Below are 20322 nucleotides of genomic sequence, written 5' to 3'. Positions count from 1 at the left end.
CTTATAGTGATGGTTGAGGTAGGCATATGAATTGCAACACCACAAGTATGGTTCTAAACCGTCTTCCAAGGGTCAATTAGAAATTTCTTGAGGATAGGATAACAAGTCAGAGATTGTCGATGAGCCGTGGTATGGAGGCTCATAAGATATAGGTGGTCGCCCATAATATCGATCAAGGCTCAAGATCCTCTATTGGGTTCGACCTGAGCTAGGTTTACAAATTAAGAGTCTTGGACCCTCCGTTGGATTCAGTAAACTATGTAGAGTGAGAATAGAGAGAGAAAGAAAGAAGAAGAGAGAGAATAAGGGGAAGAGAGAATAAAATCAAAAGAGGAAGATGCCCCCTGTTTGATCTAGGTGGAAGAAACTTGGAATGCCGATGGCAAGGGCAAGAATCCACCCCGACTCAGCTTTCAATGAAGGCCATAATAGTATAACATCAGCCATGGTGGCTAGCAATAGAGAGAGGATCAAGGGAACGGTTGCTAGATCGGCCCAAAACAAGAAGAATGGAGCTTCCTAGTTCGTCGATCGATAAAGACACAACCTTTAGTCATAGCGGTGGTTGAGAGCTCGATTAGAGCTTCGATAGGAGCCTTGGCCCCAAATCATAGTAGATCATGTGGAGGAAAAATAAACTAAAAAAGCAAGAAAGAGGAACATGGAACTTGGCAATCGATTCTTCAACCAAATTTGGTGATAAATCGTTTCAATCTAGTTGGTAATGGCAGGGCTTAGGACCATAAAAGGGAGAAGAAGAAAGATAAAAAATCCTTACCTCGACTTTGATGATGGTCTGATGTCTCTCTCTCTCTCTTTTTTTCCCCTTGCAGACTATGTTTGAGAGGAAAATAGGGAAGAAATCACCGGTGCTTTCAATGGTGAGACAAGAAGTCCGTAAGATAGCACCAAACCCAACCCCATCAAGGCTAATGGCTACTCTCGATGAGCTCAGTCTCAACTTGGGGTCTTCTGTTAGCCTCTATTTATAGATAGATGTGTGAGCCAATGAGAGGATAGAGATGCGGGAAGTCATCCAGGTCTTTTCAGGCGCGACATTCTTGGTATTTTGATCTGATTTTCTGGGATTCGATAGTTGTCCATTACCTTATTTGCTTCATCGCCAGTTATTTTCAGTGATCGTAGGTCAATCCTTCCAGTTATATCAGATGAGGGTGGTTGGCTGAAGCTAGGGTCGGCAATGGCCGAGGCTCTTTGCATCTTCAGCTTAGGCAGAGGCAGGTACATCGAATTCAATCGAGGCAGAATTTCCATGCGTATCAAATATGCTTCGGAAGTAGTTCACGTTTGAGTTTAGATTGTCAGATTCATTATAACGTTAGTTAAAACTCGGGCAGGATATTATCCGCTTTTTTTTTTTTGGGTAACTACTGGATATTTTCCGGATTTTGGGAAAATAGGAGCAGGATATTTTCCGTTGTCGGATTGCGTTTGCGCAGGCCAGCCTGTGGGACATGTTATTCTCTATACGAGCCCAATCGCAATGAGTTGCATCTTTATCTTTATCTTTTTCTTTACTGAAGGATTTATTTTCCGGTCCCAATCACAATGAGTTGCATCGTAGCTGTATCCTTGTCGCGGAAGAAGGATTCACCTACGTTCGCTGGCTCATCCACCGCTCAGTTTGAGAGCTGTGAGGCTGATGGAGACGGCAGTCGGAGCGCATTGAGAGGTGTGCGACGGCTGATCCGACGGTGAATTCGCACGAAGGAAGGTGAGTCCTCCTTTCGGTCGAAGGATACAACCGCGATCCGTAGCTTCCCGGTAAACAAATATCCCTCGTGTCGCGAGCTTCTATTTCTATTCAGGGCGAGCGAGCAGAGACAGCAAACTTCAGGAATCGAAGAGCCTTATTTATTCGCCAATACCAGGTATACAAGGTAAACATAGATCCATACTGTGGTATCTCGTACAATACATGATGGCTCAAGGTATTATATATGATGGTAGCGGGAGGCGCGGCAGTCGAATTAAATAGCTAATTGGATCCGACGACAACTTCGTTCCAGACTAGCTCACGCCCGCCGTTAACGTTGGTGGTTCGGTCTGTTGGATTATTTTAAACTTATCATTAAATGACTTTGGAAAACTAAAAGACCTCTTGGAAAACTAAAGGGTCTCTTGGAAATCTGAAAGGTCTCCTTGTAAAAAGGAATAGGCTTCTTGATAGATGAAGAATACATAGAATTCTGTAAATGCTTCTTAGTATTCCATGCATGAATTAAATGCTATGGAATATAAAAAGGCATCTAGGCATCTATAAATAGGAAGGTGATTTGTCCATTGTGGTGTGTGAAGCAAGTATTCTTCTTGTCATCTTTCCACCATAAGAAAAGAGTGTTTATTATTTTTATTTGAGATTCTTCAATTTTATCATTTGGTATCAGAGCCTTGTCTTGTTGAGAAGACTGATCCTAAGAGAAATGGCTAGTGATGGTGTGCAAATGCAAATCCCAAAGCTTACTAAGGAGAACTTTGGGAATTGGTGTATCCAGATGAAGTCATTGTTTGGCTCACAAGATCTATGGGAGATCGTTAATGATGGCTACACCGAGCCTACACCAGATCAAGAGAGAGGGTACAATCAAAATCAAAAGGAGGCTTTGAGAGTAACAAGGAGGAGAGACAAGAAAGCTTTGTTTCAATTGTATCAAGCCTTGGATGAGGTGACATTTGAAAGAATTGCTGAGGCAACTTCTGCAAAGCAAGCATGGGATACTCTCTCCATCATATTTAAAGGAGAAGAAAAAGTGAAGCGAATTCGACTACAACAACTACGAGGAGAATTTGAAGTCGCCACCATGAAGGAGACGGAGAATATCTTCAACTACTTTTCTCGAATATTGGTTATCGTAAACCAATTGAAGAGGAATGGAGAGAAGATAGATGATGTTCGAGTGGTAGAGAAGATACTTCGGTCTTTGACACTGAGGTTTGAGCATATTGTTGTCGCTATTGAAGAAGCTAATGATGTGGATACTCTATCCATCAATGCGTTGATGGGTAAACTTCAAGTCCATGAACAAAAGAAGCAAAATAAAATTGAAGCAGCTAATACAGAGCAAATACTTCAATCAAAGGTGGAGGCCAAAGATCAAAAAGGAAAAGATCAAGGGCAATCTCAAGCATTTCGAGATGCTAGTAGCAACATAAGAAGTGGTGGCAACAACTATCGTGGTCGTGGTCGAGGCCGTAGTCATGGTCGAGGAGGCTACAATGGTGGAAGAGGCCGAACTCCAAATTTCAACAATGGAAGAGGTGGTAGAAGAGGTGAACATGGTCGAGGTAGAAGATTAAATGGAGGTCGTGACCAAGCAAGATCCAATGTTCAATGCTATAATTGCCACAAATATGGGCATTATAGCTATGAGTGTTGGAACAATGAGCAAAGCAACTACTCCGAATCCAAAAACCAAGAAGAAGAGCCAACTCTTCTTTTGGCATGCCAACAAAATGGAGACTTGAAGAATGTGTGGTTTCTTGACTCAGGAGCCACAAACCACATGTGTGGAAGAAAAGACCTATTCGTGGAGTTGCAAGAAGGGGTGCATGGTGATGTGAAGTTTGGGGATTTCTCTAAAGTTCCCGTCAAAGGAAGAGGCAAGATCATGATTCAACAAAAGAATGGTACGTCTGATTTTATTTCCAATGTATATTATGTGCCAGACTTGAAGAGTAATATTCTAAGTATTGGCCAACTTTTGGAGAAGGGTTATATAATTCATATGAAAGGGTCATCACTAACCTTAAGAGATGGGAATGGGAAGCTGATTGCTTGTGTCCAGATGGCGAAGAACAGGATGTTTCCTCTTCTCTTGAAGACAGATTCTCAAAATTGCTTGCAAGTGGATATCAAGAACCCTTCTTGGCTTTGGCATCTCAGGCTTGGACATTTAAATTTTGGAAGTTTGAAATTGCTATCTAAAGATGGTATGGTGAAAGGTCTTCCGCATATATATTATCCAAATGAAGTTTGTGAAAAGTGCACACTAGCAAAGCATACAAGAGCTCCCTTCAAAGGTGGAAAGTCTTGGAAAGCAATGAGACCATTGCAGTTGGTGCATACTGATATATGCGGCCCTCTTCCAGAATCTCATGGTGGTAACAAATATTTTATAACATTTGTTGATGATTTTAGTAGAATGTTGTGGGTTTATTTTCTTAAAGAAAAGTCGGCTGCACTCTCTACATTTAAAAATTTTAAATCTTTAGTTGAAAAAGAATGTAACTATAAAGTACAAATTTTGAGATCCGATAGAGGTGGAGAATACATGTCAAATGCTTTCAGGAACTATTGTGATGAAGAAGGAGTTCGACATCAATTCACTGCTCCGTACTCTCCACAACAAAATGGAGTAGCCGAAAGGAAGAATCGGACCATCCTTGACATGACAAGAAGTATGTTGAAAGAGAAGAACCTTCCCGAGCAATTTTGGGCTGAAGCGGTGGCATGTGCAGCCTATCTCATCAACCGAAGTCCGACAAAGTTCATCAAAGGAATGACACCAAAGGAAGCTTGGAGTGGCTACAAGCCAGGAGTGAGCCACTTGAAGATTTTTGGGAGCATTGCTTATGCCCAAGTGCCACAAGAGAAGAGAAAAAAGCTTGATAATCGAAGCCAAAAGTGCATCTTCATAGGATACAGTGAGCAATCCAAAGCCTACAAGTTGTATGATCCAACGGCAAATAAGGTAATCATCAGTCGAGATGTGGTCTTCAAGGAAGATGATGTATGGGATTGGAGTGGCACAGATTCTCATACCAAATATGTACCACTTCATAATGAAGCTGAGGAGAACATAGAAGTGGAGGCTGTCCAACCAATATTATCACCAGCAAGATCATCTCCACCACCACAAGCTACACCGGCTTCTTCAAGTCATTCTATATCAACAAGAAGTCATGGAAGAAAATTTAGAAGTCTTAATGATCTTTACGATGAAACAGAAGCAGTTGAACAAGTTGATTTATATTGTTTATTTGCTGATGTTGAATCTCTAACATTTGATGAAGCAGTGCAGAAAGCTGAATGGAGAAAGGCAATGAAGGAGGAGATCCATGCCCTAGAGAAAAATAATACGTGGGAGTTAACTACACTTCCAAAAGGACAAAAGGCGATAGACGTTAAGTGGGTGTACAAAGTGAAGCACACTGCTAATGGAGAAGTAGAAAGATACAAAGCTCGTCTTGTTGCCAAAGGCTACAAGCAAAAGAAGGGATTCGACTATGATGAAGTCTTTGCACCAGTTGCTCGACTTGACACCGTGAAGCTTATCTTCTCACTTGCATCTCATCACAAGTGGAAGATGTACCATATGGATGTGAAGTCAGCATTTCTCAATGGCTACCTTGAAGAAGAAGTTTATATTGAGCAACCGGAGGGTTATATCCTTAAAGGCATGGAAGATAAAGTGTATAAGTTACGAAAAGCTTTGTATGGGTTGAAGCAAGCACCCCGAGCATGGAATACACGGATCGATCATTATCTCCAGGGATACGGCTTTGTCAAGTGTCCCTATGAATATGCCACCTATGTGAAGAAAAAAGGAGATGATATTTTGATAATATGTTTATATGTAGATGACCTTCTTGTGACAGGTAGCAGCAAGGAAATGATTTATGAATTCAAAGCAGCTATGGGCAAGGAGTTCGAAATGACGGGTGGAGACTTGATGTCCTATTTTCTTGGCATCGAGGTAAAGCACAGAGAAGATGGCATCTTCATTTCTCAAGGGAGATATGCAAGAAACATTCTAAAAAAATTCAAAATGGAGAGTTGTAAGGAAGTAAACACCCCGGTGGCTTATGGAGAAAAACTTAATAAAGAAGGAGAAGGCAAGGAGGTGAACTCGACTCTCTTCAAAAGTCTTGTTGGAAGTCTTCGCTATCTCACTATAAGTCGGCCCGATATTGTTTATGGAGTTGGTTTGATTAGTAGATATATGGAGCATCCAAAGGAGTCACATTGGATGGCGGCAAAGAGGATTCTTAGATATCTTAAAGGAACTCTTGATCATGGTATGTTTTATGCTCATTCCAATGATGCAAGTTTAATTGGTTTTTCTGATAGTGATTGGGGTGGAGATCTTGATGAACGGAAGAGCACTTCCGGTTATGTTTTTTATTTTGGTGCTAATGCTTTCTCTTGGAGCTCAAAGAAGCAATCTATTGTGGCACTATCTACATGTGAGGCGGAGTATGTTGCAGCGGCATCATGTGTATGTGAGGCTATATGGTTGCGAAATTTGCTAGAAGAATTGGGTCATCCACAAAAAGAGCCTATAAAGATCAATGTTGATAACAAATCTGCTATTGAGTTAGCCAAGAATCCAGTCCAACATGGAAGAAGCAAACATATCGACACTAGATTCCATTTTCTTCGTGATCAAGTCAAAAAAGGAATTGTGGAGGTTGTGTATTGCAAATCAAAGGAACAAGTTGCTGATATATTCACAAAATCACTCAAAAGTGAAGACTATCAAAGGCTGAGGAAGATGCTTGGAGTCATAGCACCAAGATGAACAAGTTTAAAGGGGGAATTGTTGGATTATTTTAAACTTATCATTAAATGACTTTGGAAAACTAAAAGACCTCTTGGAAAACTAAAGGGTCTCTTGGAAATCTGAAAGGTCTCCTTGTAAAAAGGAATAGGCTTCTTGATAGATGAAGAATACATAGAATTCTGTAAATGCTTCTTAGTATTCCATGCATGAATTAAATGCTATGGAATATAAAAAGGCATCTAGGCATCTATAAATAGGAAGGTGATTTGTCCATTGTGGTGTGTGAAGCAAGTATTCTTCTTGTCATCTTTCCACCATAAGAAAAGAGTGTTTATTATTTTTATTTGAGATTCTTCAATTTTATCACGGTCTACCACCATAGCCAACCCCAAGACGGCGAGGATCGCCTCCGTAGCAGGCACCGACGTTGCCGCCTCCAGTTGCGCCACCACGGTAGACCGCGCCGATGTTGCCGTGACCGCCTCCCGCGCTGGGATCGTAGAATGCGCCAAGGTTGTTGCTGCCCCAGACATCATAGCCATCATAGGTCGCGCCCTTGTTGTGGCCGCCTGATGCACCGTTCCCGTAGGCGGCGCCGGTGTTGTACCCACCTCTGAAGCCTTGCGAAAAGCTCGCACCGGTGTTGCAGCTGCCACCCCCACGGTCATATATGGCGCCGATGTTGTCCATCCAGTACGTATCCGTCTGTCGACAAAGAACAAATGCACAAGTTAGGAATATTAATTAATTTGCAGCTCAAAGTCTAGCTCGATCTTATCGTCAAAGAGACAGACGCGTGGACGGGCTAACCATGAGGTTGCAGGAAGTTGTGTATCTCCGAGTGGAGGAAAGGAATGCCAGTGAGGTTGCACCCGGGTTTTGGGTCTAAATTTATACACGCTTGGGATCTCGGCTGAGATATTTTCGAGAGTAATTAGCATGTGTTAATTAGAGCTCCTTCTCATTATCGAATATTACCCGACGTTCATGTCTGTCATCTTATGTTCCTTTTCTTTCAAAGATTTGTTTTGTTCGAGAGTAATTAGCATGTGTTAATTAGATCTTGTTTGGATCTCTCTACAGTTTATCAGCCTGACGCAGGCCGGTGGAAAGTGCCGACGAGAGGAGGACCAGGAATAAAGGCGTGATCCGTTGGAAAGACCTAAATCCGGAAACCATCGTTCCCAAGGCTGAGGGGCAAGGTTTCAAGTGCTAGACTGTAACGAAAAAAATAAATGGTTTCAAGTGGAATCGATTATTAAATAAATATATAAAAAAATATAAAAAATTATTGGGATTGTCTGATGCCGTATTTTATTTTATTTTTTATCAACTAACATATAAATTATCATAAAAAAAAATTATTGTGCATATAAACAGAATGAAAGTAACAAAAGATGCATAGCATGTGCGAGCTAACATTAAAATGACGAGGCCCACGTATAATATGGGAAGCTATGGATCGTATAAATATAATTAATATATATAAATAAATTCAGAAGGGGCCAACCTCCCTCTTCATCAAAAATGACGAAGGGCATGGTTTAGGTTTCCTTTCCGGATAGGAAGCCAGTCGGATGTGCAAATGGGAAAAGTCTAAGCGGAATATGGCGCAAGACGGAAAGAAAAAAAAAGTGAGAATGCTGATTCTTTATTTTTTTATCAATTGATGCGGAAAAGAAAATCTCATCTTGATTGAAGCCATTGTATTAGATGCCTCAGTTAGCCGATCTTTAGTCTTACCAATCTGAGGTATCTTCGTGATTGATCCAAACCGATATTTTAGAAAAGTTTGATACTTGATTTTGTTGCCCAATTTATGTCAGCTGGAAAAATTCTAGAATTCTGCGAGCAAATAAGAAAAAAGATAATGACATACCTTTCTAGGTAAAGTAGGAAATAATAAGTGTATCTCACTTAATAAGGAAAGATTACCAATATGATTTTCCTTCCTTCTCATAGCCTAAAATCCCTATTCGGAAAAGGTCCTCTACTTTGCAGTCTAAGAAAGACTCTACTCGGGCCAATTATCACGCCAATCTGCACCTCGGCATTTAGAAGTTTACACTATCCGAGATGCCAACACGGATCGAAGGCTCCAAAAGATAAATCAGTGAATTGAAGCCCTACGCAACGAGGCCCCTACTCAAGATGGTGAGTTCAGCTTCAACACCGACCCACCATTTAACATGAAGATTATGTAGGAACCGATCCCCACTTACTTCAAAATGTTGCAGCTAGAATCCTATGATGGTTCAATTGACCTTATAGGTCATCTCGAAAGCTTCAAAGTCTTGATACTCTTGCATGGTGCCATAGACAGAATACTGTGCTGAGATTTTTCTTCTACTTTATGAAAAGCAGCTCGATACTGGTATTCTAGTTTGAAGCCAAATCCCATCTACACCATTTAGCAACTCAGTCGATCTTTCACCGCTCACTTCGTCAGCCGTAGGAGACAAAATCGAGGATCGAACTTCTTAGTGAACATCAAACAGTGGGAAGGAGGCTCCTTTGAGCCTACATGAGCCGCTTTAATGCAACCATTCTTGAGATACATGACCTTGGTCAATCAGTTGCAATGTTTGCACTGAAGGATGGGCTCCAGAAGTGTTAGTTTCTCTTCTCGCTTCAGAAGAGATATCAAAGGACTTCGCTGAGATGCTAGTCTCGGTGAAAAAATATACCAACATTGAAGAGGCTCACAAGCTTCATGGCACTCTAATTGAGGTCAAAGTCAAAGAAAGAAGGGAAGAGCACAAAGCTAGGAGGGCTTACCGAGGTGAGAGGATCATTGGACTTCTTGACCATCTAGGACTCCCCTTAGGATCAATGATCCAGAACCCCATCTCAAAATCGATGGCAATGGGCTTCTCCCAGAGGTCGGCAAAACATGTCACCGCCAAGAAGGTTCACCAACTTTACTCTTCTGAATGCCTTTAAGGTGCAGATATTGATGGAGATAAAAGAACAGCTATTAAGAGCAAGGAGGATGTGAGCCCTACTGACCTGATGTGACCCAAACAAATATTGCCTATATCATTGGGATCACAATCATGACATCGAGGAACGTATCCAACTACAAGATAAAATTGAAGAGTTCATTCGGCATGGGTGACTAGATAGGTTCTTGAAGCATCAAAAAGGACAACATGAAGCTCCATCCAAGTTACCTCCTTCGACTGAACCATCTTAGTAAGAAGAAACTATGGAGAATTGACCTGCCATTAGAATCATAAACATCGTCATTGGGGGACAGGTCGGTGGCACAGTGGGAAGATTGGTAGTTCCAATTAAGAAGCAAAAAACTGAGGAAGTAATTACATTCTCCAAGGAGGATGCTCTAGGAGTTCAGTGTTCGCATAGTGGAGAGCTTCTGCTTCAACAATAACTCCTTCAACATGCAGCGAAACTTTGTATTCGATCAAGATTTTATAGCATCAAAATTCTTCATCCCCTAATATTGGAGCTCGGAGGACTGATTTTCTAGGTCGGTTCAAGAGATAAATCCTCAGCCCTCAACTGAAGAACAAGAAACAAAAATGAATCTCTCCTTCCAGTTATGGATGGAGGAAGGAGTACCTTAGACAAAAGGAGGAACTCTTCTCCAAGAAGAGATGTATTACCAATCACTTGCATTGGGTGCCTTTTGATGGTGAAGCATGTCCTAAATATGGCCATGATTTCGCTAAACTTCAGCCAAGAAACAAATAGCTATAAAGTCACAAATAAAATCCTATGAGTTTGGTGGTACCGAACTCAATGACATATCAAGAAAATGAAAAATTAGTTATATAAAAAAAGGATGAAGAGGAAGCCTATGCCCAAAATGGAAGGACTCCTCATAAAGTCTGAACTGACCTGAACGAGGGTCGCAAATCTGACCACTTGACCTTAGGGCTTCCAGTATGTACTCAAGCAAGATCTGAAACTAAGCCTGAAATAGTTCTAGGTTGTCTGCACCCAACACACTGAAAATGTCAAGATACAAAGACCTCCTCTTTGGCCCTATATCCGACGTCAACATTGTATCCTGAAGAAGAAGAGACGGAGGACTAGCTCCCCACCGAGCTCCCTGACTCACCTATCCCAAAATAAAAAGAAAAAGGGGGAGAAGAGATAGAAAGAGAGAAGGTAGAAACAAAGAAGAAAAAATCAAAGTTAAAGAAAGAAGAAGAGAATTAGAGGACTAGCAAATGATGCTGGACCCAACCTGAGACTACTAGAGCCGGGAAAGATTGCTGGAGAATTGCCAAAGAAAATGTCAAATCTTTGCCTGAAGTCGCACCACCTCAGAGCGCAAGAATAATAAAGTGGTAAAGGTGAATATGAGAGGAAAATGACAGTTATTTTTAGAAACTCCAGACGGCTCAAATAAAATGTCGGTTCAACCAGGCCTGCTGGATGGCCACCACTTGGTATCATCCGGTTGGCTGAACCGACCTCCCTTAGATGGCTTATTTATGAAGCCCTTAGACAGCATAGATGGGGTGCCGGTTTAGCTAGCTTCGCTGGATGACTGACATCTGGTGCTTTTTGATGCGTTAAGCCAATCTCCTACTGATAGACCATCAAACAATGCAATGCTTCATCTGGTGTGAAATAGGGGCATGATGTTTCATCTGAAGGAGCAAGGGGGTGACACGTGACATCTCTTATAGGATTGAGAGAATTGATCTGATATACTCCCTTCATCCGACCTAATTCTAGCTTGAACTCGAGAGTAAGGACATATGCTACAAGGAAAAAATCTTACCTCAATTAAAGCCGACATGCTACATGCATAGGTTGGCTGATCTTTAAGTCCTGACCGACTTGAGGTATCTTTGTGACCAACCCAAGTAGATATTTCAGAAAAGTTTTATACTTCATGTTGTTGCTCGATTTACGCCAGTTGAAAAAATCCTAAAATTTGCATGACAGGCTACCAAAAGCAGATAAGGAAGAAGATAACAATGTACCTCTCTAGATAAAGCAAAAAATAACAAATATATCTCGCCTAATAAGGCAAGACTAGCAACTTGATTCTTCTTCCATCTCATGACACTTCCACCTTCGCCTATAAATAGAGTGCCAAAGGAGACCCTCAAGATATGCAATCACTTTTCTCCTAATACTTGCTCTTTCCCTCTATTTCTTAATTTTCTGATTTGAATATCGGAGGATCTCTATTGAAGCCAACTACGGTCAGAAACTTATTTTGTAAGTCAAGCCATCGCTATACGGCACTAGCCACATCCCTTCTTTGATCGATCTGGCCTTAGCCAGAAGACTAGTGGCCACATCAACTAATCCGTGAATTGTTGTGAGGAAATTATTGTGTACATAAACAAAATGACTATAATAAAAGATACATAGCATGTATGAGCTAAACATCAAAATGATGAGGCCCACGTATAACGTGGGAAGCTATGGATCATATGAACATAATTAGTATATATAAATAAGTCCAGATGGGGCCACCCTCCCTCTTCATCAAAAATGACAAAGGACATGGTCTTAGGTTTCCTTCCGGAAAGGAAGCCAGTTGGACAAGCAAATGGGAAAAGTCTACGAGCAGAATATGGCACAGGATGGAAAGACAAAAAAAAAGAGTGGGAATGCTGATTCTTTTTTTTTCCTTGAATAGAATCCTATGCTAAATCATGAAGACTACTAGTCACGACAACAACGAAACTGGTGGATGAGATTCCTAAATAATTGATACCACCGCATAATTTTTCTCGATGCCTCCCATTAATTGATCTTATCTTTCCAAAAGAATTCACATTCCTAACTAACCGTTACGGCAATTTTACTGCTTTCCCTAGCATTCTTGTCCTGTCACTATCTAATGTTGAACAAGTTGCAAAAGAGGTGGATAGGATTCCACTTCTTAAGTGGGTGCCAGCAATCAAGCTTGTTCATCTTTATAGAATATATCCTAAACCCTCATTCAAATAAGCATTTGCAAAAGAGGTGGATAGGATTCCACTTCTTAAGTGGGTGCCAGCAATCAAGCTTGTTCATCTTTGTAGAATATATCCTAAACCCTCATTCAAATAAGCATTTGAAGTATTGCGATAAAAAAAGTAAAGAGACTCATGTTTATCTAGATGGAGTAGTACAAATATGACCAAATTATGCATATCCTCGTGAAGATGAGTAAGAAATGTCCTAAGTTTTTTTTTGGCTCTTGAAACTCATTCTGAAATAACAAAACATAATTCAAAGAAATTGATAATAGATTTTTTTTTTTTAATTTGATGCAAATAGTGTTGGTTGTTTAGAAGTGTGATAGGCCAAGAATTGAAATAAAAAAGGAAATAGAAAAGAACGGTGTATTAGTTTCTTTGGCTTGGCTTGTGCCAAATGAGCATGAGTACAATCCTTTATATAGACTTCATATATGGCAATCCTTCGTATACCCTATAGTGACATTATTACAATAACTTTTCACATTATGTAATATTTCATATTCCCATGCATTGAAAACATATAAAGGTACATGATTCTTTATCTATCATGACTTTCAATATATCTATGACTTTGATAATTTGCATGTAGCATATGTTGTTAATCAAGTTTAATTTCTGACATCTCCTCTTACACTTGATTCTTCCAAAGTGATAACCCCAAGAATCTTCCTTATTTTTTGAAAGGCTTTTGCTTACAATGATTTAGTGAAGATGTTTGCTACTTGATCATTGATCTTTATGTGCACAAGTTATACTATTTTCTCTTTAACACAATCCAGGATAAAATAATATCTTGTATCAATATGCTTACTTCGATCATGATAGATATTATTTCTTGCCAACTCAATACCTAATTTATTGTCGATGTATATCTTTATAACTTCCTTTTGTGGTGCTTGAATCTCCATCAACAGGTTCCTTAGCCATATAGCATGGCAAATACAAGGTGTAGCAGCAATATATTCGGCTTCACAAGTGGAGAGAGTGATAATTGATTGCTTTTTTGAAAACTATATGAATGTAGTGTCTGTAAGAAAGAAGATGAATCACATGGTGCTTTTTTGATCATCAATATCTCTAGCCCAACCACTCTATGAATACCCAATCAACACCAAAAGATTATTAGATGAATAAAATAATCCACAATTAAGAGTGTCTTTGATGTAGTATAGAATATGCTTTGCAGCCTTTAAATGAGATATTTTGGTGCCTCCATATAGCGACCAACAAGTCTAACTCCATAAAGAATATCCATCCTTGTACATGTGAAGTGGCGAAGAATATCAACTAGGCTCTTAATTATGTTGGATTAATATCTTTTCCTTCTCTTTTTGATAGCTTCATTCCAATTTCTATCAGTGTCAACTAGATGGCAATTTTTCATAGCAAATTTATCCAAAATCTCCTTAGCATAGTGAGCTTGTGAGTTAAAAATATCTTCTTTCTTTTGCTTCACTTCCAATCCCAAGAAGTGAGCCATGAGTCCGATGTCAGTCATTTCAAACTCTTTGACCAGGGAGGCTTTAAATCCTTTCATCATTGAGAGATTATTCCCTATGAAAATCAAATCATCTACATACAAACAAGAAGAATTTCTCCATCATTGTCGGTCTTCATATACAAAGTAAGTTCATAAGGATATTTTGAAAATTCACTCTTAATAAAGTAGTCATCAATTCTAGCATTCCAAGATCGAGGAGCTCTTGCTTTAGTCTATATAATGCTCTTTTCAACTTATATACTTTACTTTCTTCACCTTCCTTCATATAGTCTGGGGCGTGCTCTATATATACTTTTTTATTAAGATAACTATTTAAAAAGGCCAACTTTACATCTATTTAAAAAAAAAATTCATTTATTTTGATCTATCAAGGAGATAATAAAACATACCACCTCTGGACATATAATCGGAGCAAAAACTTCATCATAGTCAATGTCTTACTTTTCTTTGTAGCGTTTTGTAATCAGTCTTGCTTAATACTTCTTCACTTTGCCTTCTGCATTTCTCTTAGTTTTATACACGCATTTTATGCTAATGGCCTTACATCTTGGTGGAAGATGGATAAGCTCTCAAGTCTCATTCTGGATTATAGCTTGCATTTCTTCGTCCATTGCTCTTCTTCATTTCTCTTCAATATTTGCTTCTTCAAATTTGATAGAATCATATCCTGCAAAAAGATAAAATATAGTAAAATCTTCTTCATTAGTATCATTAAGTCTTCTCGTAATATCGTAGATATGTTGAATGTTTCTTGCCTTTGGGGTGCTTCTACTTTCAATACTTGCAATTGACCCCCTTAGTGATGTTTGTCTTTCTTCATTTATTGATTCCTCCTTTCCATCAATGATACTTTTGCTTTGCTTTTCTTTTTTTTTTGTTTGTCCAATTCCATATTTGTTCTTCATCAAAGTCAACATGTGTAGAAAATATAATATTTCTTATTAGAGGAGTATAAAGCTTATAGCCATTAGAATTCTCACCATAGCCCAACAAGATGCATTTTTTTCCTTTATCTTCCAATTTTGATCTTTTTTGATTTGATACTTTGACATAGGCTACACTTTCAAAAATTAGTAAATGATCTTTCCTTGGATTGTAATTGCCCCAAGCTTCTTCTGGTGTCATATTCCAAAATTTTTTAAGTGGAAACCTGTTTAACAAGTATACAGCACAAGAAATAGCTTCTACCTAAAGTTCTTTAGGTATAGATCTTTTTTTCAACATGCAACATACCATGTTCAAAATAGTTCTATTTTTTTTCCCCGAATACCATTTTATTGTGATGAATATGGCCTAATAAATTGAAGATTAATTACTTATTTTTTACAATAATTCTCAAATTCATGTGAATTATTGTATTTTCTATCACAATCTAATCTTAATGCTTTGATATGAAGACCATTTTGTTTTTCTACCATTTGTTTAAATTCCAAAAAATTTTAATTTTTTTTTCTTTCAAAAAATAAATACAAGTTTTTTCACTATAATCATTAATAAATATAAGATAATATTTCTCGCCATCAACAGATGTGGGGTTAATGGATCTGCAGACATCTGCATGAATCAACTCCAGAATTTGGTTTGCTCTTATGAGATCTTTCTCCTTTGATTTTTTTTTTTTTTATGTTGCATTTTGAAGGTACATATGCTTCATATCTTTGTGCAGATTCACCAATAAATGGAGGATCTCTGTCACCATCTTCTTTTTTGATAAAATATTTGAGCCTTGAAAATTTAGATGGTCATATCTAAGATGCCATAAGGTGGAACTTTCTTTTATTTCAATTTTGAAGCATTTAAATTATTGAATTTGATGATTCACTAGAAACATTCTATCTTTTGACATATGCACATGTGTGATCAAGATGTTATTCTTATCATGAATTAAGAGGTCTAATTCTTTCATATGAATATCACATCCTATTTCAAGCAAATGGCCCAAACTTAAAATATTGCTTTTCATATTAGAAATATAGTAGACATCAAAAATAATATCTTGTGCTTTATTTTTGCATTTAATAAGGATTTTACTATTTTCTTCAATGAACCTTTTTGTTGAATCTCTAAATATAATGTTACTTTCATAACTTTCATTAAGCTCGATGAATAATTCCTTCCTGCTGCACATATGATTATTACTCCTATGTCAAAGTATCATATACTTTCTTGATTTGCTCCGACTTCATCATAAACCAATAATACTATTTCTTTTTCTTTTCTGTCTTTCTTTTCAATAAAATGAGCTTTTTCTCCTTCATTGTTAGCATCTTTATACTAATGTTCCCTAGCTATAATGACTAAACTTTTTACATATATAACATTGAATGTCAGGTTTTCTAAACTTTGGTCTATTATTGTATCTTCCTCTTCCTCGGCCTCTTTGTGTTGGTTGCCAAGTTGTATCTTCTACTTCACTTGATTATCCGATCTTCATTGCCCATGTGGAGCTCTATGATGAAATCATCTTCCTCTAGCTCTTTGTCCATGGCCTCAGCGTCTTTAATCTCTTGAATTCTCCTTCTTTTCTAATATTATGGCTCTCACTTATAATAGTTGCTTGAGTGTCTTTTCTTCTTCTTAGTTTTCGCTCATAGATTTGTAAAGACTATAGGAATTATTTTATAATCATTTTTTTCAAATCTTTTGATCCTTTAATGTCTACAACCGTATAATCAAATTTTGGATGCAATGACTATAATTTCCATCACTCGAACATCAGTTAGATCTTAGAAAGGTGAAGCCTTATAAAACAAGGATGTACTGATGCTGATAGAAGATCTTAATGCGTGAACCAAGATAGGACACAGACGTCTTTTTAACTATTTAAATATCATTTGTCCATTATGGTTGCCAACTGATTAAGTCGGTAAAATGATCAGATTTGGATATCAATAACATGAATTTTAGTCTGCCCTATATTATTTGAAATTTATAATTTTCTCAATAAATTAATTAGAGACTAGATGATTTTTTATATATAATAAAGAAAAAAAAATTAATTTCATCCCATGCAGTCATTTAAGTTATGTCTAATCCGCGAAGTAATTCCCATGCATGGAGATAGCGCGATAATGCACGGGGATTAGATGAGCATACGTATGAGATATTGGCCATTCCTGGAATGCCATGTTTATTAGTTTACCGATTGACTGTGGGCCACACTTTGCCTACATCACAGCACAAAAAAAAAAAAAAAAAAATATAGCTGACTTTTATTTGCCGACACTAGTTCAAGGCATTGGCAAGTATCAAATGATCTTCCTCTGATTTATTAAAAATTAAATAAAATAAATAACTTTTAATGATACTTATAAACATCGTACAAATTAAATAAATAATAATTTTTAATAATACTTATAAGTGTCGGATTTTCAATAAATAATAATTTTTAATGATATTTATAGATGTTGTCGGATACTAAATAAATAATAATTTTTAATGATGTTTATAAACATCGTCGGACTCCAACTAAATAATGCCAAGACGTCATCGGGCTCCAAATAAATAGTGACTTTTAATGATGCTTATAAGTACCATTGGATTCCAAATAAAGCTTATAAGTACCATCGGACTCCAAATAAATAATGCCTAATTAGTATTTTTAAAAATTTTTAATAAATAAAAATTTTTAACAATGCTTATAATCATCGTTGGATTCCAAATAAATAATACTTTTTTAACAACATTTATAAGCATTGTCAAACTCTAAATAAATAATGGCTAAGCATTGTTGGACTCCAAATAAATAAATGACATGCTTATAAGCATCATCGGACTTCAAATAAATAATGGCTAAGTGTCAGCCTATAAGTATCATCGGACTCCAACCCTTTTGCTTCGAACTCTTTTTTTTTTTTTCTCTATCATCCCAACCACCTTCAGCTGGATTGATTGTTCCACATCGAAGATCAGAGTAATTTTAGGAGAGATATAAAAATAAAAATTAAGATACAATGAATAGCTTTTTCTCAAGATTATGGAGGCAAGACACCGATGGAGGTGGTGTCGACATCCAGATGAGCTGCAATCCGAATAATTTTTGGATATGGAGATGATCAAAAATATTCAGATGAGCTGCAATCCATCCTCCATGTCTGCATGGATGGCAACATCGCCGCAACCCATCCTTCTCCACCTCTATCGTCGTGACCTCCGCATCCATACGGACAGTGTTTTAATTTTGTGATGCTTGTAAGCGTTCGTCGTAGACGATCGAATGTCCACATCTCTATGTAGCCGATGCATTAATGATACTTGAGGAAGCATTGTAGGTGCATTTAGCAGAGCCTATGAGTGTCGGCAAAGGTTAAAATAGTGTCAGTTATTTCATATTTTCCTGTAGTCCGTATGGAGGATGGAGCAGCCATCAATCAATGGCCTACTTTTTTTTTTTTTTTTTCTTGCTTGAAAAAATAGCCTAGTTTTCTTGTTTCTTCAATATTTGATGGTATTTTATATTTAATTCATTAAAAAAAGAAAAAGAAAAATAATAACATAATTAACATTGTAGAATCATAGTTTCATGTTTGAAAAGTGAAGACATCCTGGTAGGAAATCACCCGGTACATATGTTGAGTGGCTCCTTCATATGCTACGTCAACGAGCCCCTATATTCACGACAGTGATTTTTCCACCAGGCTTAGTAGCATATATTGGTTTTGTACGTATGATATAACGGATGCAGGATGGATCTCATAGGTGGCAGATTTGCCAACATCCGGTCACCTCTCAAATAAGACGTCGAACCATCGGAGACATCCGCCACACTGCCGCCTGTCTCCCGTGCTCGGCCCACTTCCATAGATGGCGCCGATGTTGCCCCTGCCGCTTGATCTAGGTCCGTAGATGGCGCCCATGTTGCCGCCGCCTCTGGCATCGAGTCTGTAGACTGCGCCCATGTTGCCACTGCCATGCTCACCGGATCTATAGACGCGGCCGACCCTGCCGCCACCTTCCTCCTTGGGCCTGAAGACGCCACCCAGCTTGCCACCATGCCATGCAAGCTCATAATGATATTGGAAGGGTGATGAGTGTTGGAGAATACCGACCGACCGACCGATCGACCGACCGATCGATCGCCGGATGCAATTACCGACTGAGGGTATGTCGGTCGGGCGGACCTTTTTTACTCTCCCGACCGACTGCACCAGGGAGTCCGATGGCCGACTCTAGCAACATGTCCGACTGACCGTCGGAGGGGCCTGGATCTCCACCCGACGCCACACAGCTGGCTACCGGCCTAGGGTCGGTCGACTCCTCCGATCGCCGTACAGCTGCCAGAGACTGTCAGCCCTGACAGCAGCACGCGGCACCGCCGCCTAAGGGCATTATCCCACCTAGGGTATTGTCAACCCTAGCGATTTGACAGCCCCACGGCGATGTGACACTTTCTTGGCGACTCTGACAGTCTACGGTGAGTTGACAATTCCTCACTTGTTCGTGCCATTAATGACGGCGCCATACCACGCTCCACTATATATATCGGGGAAGACTACAGTGCTAGAGGCCCTTGGAGACAACAGGCTTGCTCCCTTTCTCATTCTCTCTCGATTGAGCTCTCTGTCTTCATTTCACTGTTGCCCAGTCACCTCTCTGACTTGATCATCGGAGGATCCCCGTCGGAGCCGCCTCCGGTCAGTGTGGACTTCCTTTTTGCAGGCGCTCATTCCCGGCGACCAGGCGACGAGCGGATTGGCCGCAACAGATTGGCGCGCCAGGTAGGGGGGCAGGCATTCTCAAGCAGTAGATACTAATGACAAAGACAAGAGCCCAATGATCGAGAGTCACAGGGTCGGCGAGGCGCTCTTCCCGCCGGGAAAAGGCCTCTCCGCCACCCTCCGCGGCGGAACCCAGCTCTTCGCACCCCGCGGTGACCGCGGAGGCGCAGATCGCAGCAATCGTACGGTAGATGACCGTGCTGACGGACGCGGTCAAGAGCCTCCAGCAACAACCGGCGGCACGTCCGATGCCCTCCAGGAGCAGCCACCGACGCGTGCGTCGATCTCTGTCGTCTCCGCGCGAGCGCCTGCCACAGCGCTCCCACGGAGAGGAGGGGCGGCTGCGGCGCGATGTCCGTCAGTCCCAGCAGCTCTCTCCCCCCCAGCTGGAGCGAGCGAGGAAGGAGAAGCGATCGCGAACGCCGTCCGCCTCCCTCTCGGAATCTTTCGGAGACTCCACTCCTGGGGTCTCCCAGCACCGGCGGACGGACGACTACGAACGCAGGTTCGAAGAAATCGACCGTCGGCTTGCGCAGTTGCAGGTGGACGGACAGAAGTCTTCGAACAACGTCGACTTCCAGACTGCCCAACCTCTTTCCCGACTCATTCTCGACGAACCGATC

At 39.8% G+C, this 20322-nt stretch overlaps 2 long non-coding RNA genes across 2 annotated transcripts; one reads left to right on the top strand and one right to left on the bottom strand.

Annotated features, from left to right (window-relative positions):
- Positions 1 to 1129: 1129 nt before the first annotated feature.
- On the top strand, positions 1130 to 7822 carry LOC140851694 (uncharacterized). The gene is made up of 2 exons (XR_012134444.1): positions 1130 to 1242; positions 7608 to 7822. It is a non-coding gene; the product is annotated as an uncharacterized lncRNA (long non-coding RNA).
- A 122-nt stretch (positions 7823 to 7944) lies between these two features.
- Positions 7945 to 11899, bottom strand: LOC140851693 (uncharacterized). The gene is made up of 3 exons (XR_012134443.1): positions 9849 to 11899; positions 9698 to 9745; positions 7945 to 9603 (listed from the first exon to the last, which is right to left on the bottom strand). It is a non-coding gene; the product is annotated as an uncharacterized lncRNA (long non-coding RNA).
- Positions 11900 to 20322: the final 8423 nt, after the last annotated feature.

This window comes from Elaeis guineensis, chromosome 9 (genome assembly GCF_000442705.2).
Source record: "Elaeis guineensis isolate ETL-2024a chromosome 9, EG11, whole genome shotgun sequence".
Taxonomy (NCBI): Eukaryota; Viridiplantae; Streptophyta; class Magnoliopsida; order Arecales; family Arecaceae; genus Elaeis; species Elaeis guineensis.
This window is presented reverse-complemented; position numbering and strand designations above follow the sequence as displayed.